Source organism: Pezoporus occidentalis, unplaced genomic scaffold (genome assembly GCF_034315485.1).
Source record: "Pezoporus occidentalis ecotype Australia unplaced genomic scaffold, CSIRO_AGI_Poc_V1 ctg3337, whole genome shotgun sequence".
NCBI classification, from domain to species: Eukaryota; Metazoa; Chordata; class Aves; order Psittaciformes; family Psittacidae; genus Pezoporus; species Pezoporus occidentalis.
Window position 1 is genome coordinate 415 of NW_026915310.1, and position 4,400 is coordinate 4,814.

Consider the following 4,400-nt stretch of genomic DNA (forward strand, 5'->3'; position numbering starts at 1 on the left):
CGCTCGCCTGCGCCCCATGAACGTCTCCCAGCTCCTGGGGGCACTGGAGCTGCAACTGGGGGGGCTGCGGGAGCGCCCCCCCCCGCCCCACACCTGCACCCGCCTGCGCTGCACCAAGGGTACCGGCCCCATAGGGACCTCCCCCCCATAGGGACCCCCCTATAGGAACCCCAATGAGGAACCCCCCATAGTGACCCCAATGGGGACCCCCCCATAGTCACCCCCCCATAGTGACCCCAATGGGGACCCCCCCATAGTGACCCCAATGGGGACCCCCCCATAGTCACCCCCCCATAGTGACCCCAATGGGTACCCCCCCCATAGTCACCCCCCCATAGTGACCCCAAATGTGACCCCCCCATGGGACCCACATTCACCCCCCCCATTTTTCCCCCCGCAGACCCCCCAGTGTCACCCCCCCCCGCGGCCTCGCACGGGGTCTCCCCCCCCGCCCCCCACGGGCTCGTGCTATGGGGGGCACTGGGGGGGGCCCTGGTGCTGAGCGCGGTCGTGTGGGGCCTGAGCATGAGGAGGAGGAAGGGGGGGGGCAGCGAGTGCAGGTGGGGCAATGGGGGCAATGGGGGGCAATGGGGCAGGGGGGCAATGGGGGTAATGGGGGCAATGGGGGGCAATGGGGGTAATGGGGGCAATGGGGGGCAAGGGGGGCTATGGGGGCAATGGGGGGCAATGGGGGGTAATGGGGGGTAATGGGGGCAATGGGGGTAATTGGGGGGCAATGGGGGGGTCACTGGATGGACACAGGTAAAGGGGGGCACATGGGGGGGGGCCTGGGGGGTCCTGACTTCCCCCCCCACCTCCTCCCCATTTAGGCCGACCCAGGAGCCATGTGACCCCCCCTCGGCCCCCCCATAGCGCATGGGGGGGGTTTGGGGGGGCCCTCAGAGACTGGGCCCCCCCCCCAATAAAGGTGATGGTGGGAGCCTGAGTGTGTGTGGGGGGGGCGGGGGTACTGAACCCCCTTAATGGGGGGGGCACAGAGCAACGCGGCTTTATTGGGGGTCATGGGGGGCAATGGGGAGGGGGTTCATGGGGTAATGGGGGGTGTAGGGGTAAATGGGGGGTGTAGGGGTTGAATGGGGGGGTTATGGAGGGTAAAAGGGGGGTTATATGGGGTAAATGGGGGGCTATGGGGGGTTATGGGAGGTAAAAGGGGGGGTTATGGAGGGTAAAAGGGGGGTTATATGGGGTAAATGGGGGGCTATGGGAGGTAAAAGGGGGGGTTATGGAGGGTAAAAGGGGGGTTATATGGGGTAAATGGGGTGTCTATGGGGGTGAATGGGGGGGTTATGGAGGGTAAAAGGGGGGTTATATGGGGTAAATGGGGGGCTATGGGAGGTAAAAGGGGGGGTTATGGAGGGTAAAAGGGGGGTTATATGGGGTAAATGGGGGGGCTATGGGGGGTGAATGGGGGTTATGGAGAGTAAAAGGGGGGTTATAGGGGGTAAATGGGGGGTTATGGGGGGGTTATGGAGGGTAAAAGGGGGGGTATATGGGGTAAATGGGGGGCTATGGGGGTGAATGGGGGAGTTATGGAGGGTAAAAGGGGGGTTATATGGGGTAAATGGGCAGCTATGGGGTGTAAACAGGGGGCTATGGGGTGGTTATGGGGTGAATGGGCAGCTATGGGGTGTAAACAGGGGGGCTATGGGGTGGTTATGGGGTGAATGGGCAGCTATGGGGTGTAAACGGGGCTATGGGGTGGTTATGGGGTGAATGGGCAGCTATGGGGTGTAAACAGGGGGCTATGGGGTGGTTATGGGGTGAATGGGCAGCTATGGGGTGTAAACGGGGCTATGGGGTAGTTATGGGGGGGTTATGGGGGGTAAATGGGCAGCTATGGGGTGTAAACGGGGATATGGGGTGGTTATGGGGGTAAATGGGCAGCTATGGGGTGTAAACGGGGCTATGGGGTGGTTATGGGGTGGTTATGGGGGTAAATGGGCAGCTATGGGGTGTAAACGGGGATATGGGGTGGTTATGGGGGTAAATGGGGTAAATGGACAGCTATGGGGTGTAAACACGGGGCTATGGGGTAGTTATGGGGGGGTTATGGGGGTAAATGGGCAGCTATGGGGTGTAAACGGGGCTATGGGGTGGTTATGGGGTGGTTATGGGGTGAATGGGCAGCTATGGGGTGTAAACAGGGGGGCTATGGGGTGGTTATGGGGTGTAAATGGGCAGCTATGGGGTGTAAACAGGGGGCTATGGGGGGGTTATGGGGTGAATGGGCAGCTATGGGGTGTAAATGGGGCTATGGGGTGGTTATGGGGTGTAAACGGGGCTATGGGGTGGTTATGGGGGGGTCACACGGGGGGGGCTCTGTGGTGCCGCAGCTGCAGGCCCGGGGCCGGCCCCTCCCACAGCAACAGCAGCCCCAGCACCAGGACCCAGCCCAGCACTGGGAGCACTGGGAGCACTGGGAGCACTGGGAGCTCTGGCACTGGGAGCACTGGGAGCTCCGGCACTGGGGGCACTGGGAGCACTGGGAGCTCTGGCACTGGGAGCACTGGGAGCTCCGGCACTGGGGGCACTGGGAGCACTGGGAGCACTGGGAGCACTGGGAGCACTGGGAGCTCCGGCACTGGGGGCACTGGGAGCACTGGGAGCACTGGGAGCTCCGGCACTGGGAGCACTGGGAGCTCTGGGAGCACTGGGAGCTCCGGCACTGGGGGCACTGGGGGCAGCGCCAGCAGCAGGGCCACTGGGGGTACTGGGGTTGTTACTGGTGGCACTGGGGTTGTTACTGGTGGTACTGGTGTCACTGGTGGTACTGGTGTCACTGGTGGTCCTGGTGTTGTTACTGGTGTCACTGGTGGTCCTGGTGTTGTAACTGGTGGTCCTGGTGTTGTCACTGGTGGTAGTGGTGTTGTTACTGGTGTCACTGGTGGTACTGGTGTCACTGGTGGTCCTGGTGTCACTGGTGGTACTGGTGTTGTCACTGGTGGTCCTGGTGGTACTGGTGTCACTGGTGGTAGTGGTGTTGTTACTGGTGTCACTGGTGGTCCTGGTGTTGTCACTGGTGGTCCTGGTGTTGTCACTGATGGTACTGGTGTCACTGGTGTTGTCACTGGTGGTACTGGTGTTGTTACTGGTGTCACTGGTGGTACTGGTGTCACTGGTGGTCCTGGTGTTGTCACTGGTGGTCCTGGTGTTGTCACTGGTGGTACTGGTGTTGCCACTGGTGGTCCTGGTGTCACTGTTGCTACTGGTGGTGTCACTGATGGTACTGGTGTCACTGGTGGTACTGGTGTTGTCACTGGTGGTCCTGGTGTCACTGGTGTTGTTACTGGTGTTGTTACTGGTGTTGTTACTGGTGTCACTGGTGGTCCTGGTGTTGTCACTGGTGGTCCTGGTGTTGTCACTGGTGGTCCTGGTGTCACTGGTGGTCCTGGTGTCACTGGTGGTCCTGGTGTCACTGGTGTTGTTACTGGTGTTGTTACTGGTGTCACTGGTGGTCCTGGTGTCACTGGTGGTCCTGGTGTTGTCACTGGTGTCACTGGTGCCCTACCGGTGCAGGCCATGAGCGGCACTGGGAGCAGTGGGGCCGGCGGCCTCCTGGCCCCATCCCTACCTGGTGCTGGCCTCCGGGGGGGTCCTCACCTGGGCCTCATCCTGCCGGGGCTCAGCCCCCTCCTGGGGGGCACCAGGGTCAGGTCCATGGGGGTCACCCCATTGATGCCCCCCACATTGGGGTCCCCCCATTGGGATCCCTCCATTGGGGTCACCCCATTGATGCCCCCGCCCCCCCATTGATGTCCCCCCCATTGGGGTCACCCCATTGATGCCCCCGCCCCCCCATTGATGCCCCCCCATTGATGTCCCCCCCATTGGGGTCCCCTGACCCTTACCTGCCCCATGGGGGTGTCACCAAGGGAGCCCCAGCGCTGCCTGTAAGGGGGGGGGGGGGGGGAGAGGAGTGAGGGGCACCCATGGGTGCTGCTGGCACCAGCGCAGGACCAGTTAGAGCCAGTCAGCAGTGGGGTCCCATTGCCCCCATTACCCCCATTACCCCCATTGCCCCATTGCCCCATTACCCCCATTGCCCCCATCACCCCATTGCCCCATTGCCCCCCATTGCCTCCATTACCCCATTGCCCCCATCACCCCCATTACCCCCATTATCCCCATCACCCCCATTGCCCCCATTACCCCCCATTCCCCCCATCACCCCCATTCCCCCCATTACCCCATTGCCCCCCATTACCCCCATTCCCCCCATTCCCCCCATCGCCCCCAATACCCCATTGCCCCCCATTGCCCCCCATCTCTCACAGGCCCCAGGTCTCCTGGAGCTGGTTCAACTGGTGCTGGAGCCGCGCTGCCTCCAACCGCTGCTCCTGGGGGGGGGAACACAGGGTTGGGGGGCCCCATTGCCCCAT

General features: G+C 62.3%; 1 long non-coding RNA gene across 1 annotated transcript; it reads right to left on the minus strand.

The window, feature by feature from the left end:
* Window positions 1–3,484: 3,484 nt before the first annotated feature.
* Window positions 3,485–4,359, minus strand: LOC134169134 (uncharacterized). Its single transcript, XR_009966790.1, has 3 exons — window positions 4,294–4,359; window positions 3,870–3,909; window positions 3,485–3,654 (listed from the first exon to the last, which is right to left on the minus strand). It is a non-coding gene; the product is annotated as an uncharacterized LOC134169134 (long non-coding RNA).
* Window positions 4,360–4,400: the final 41 nt, after the last annotated feature.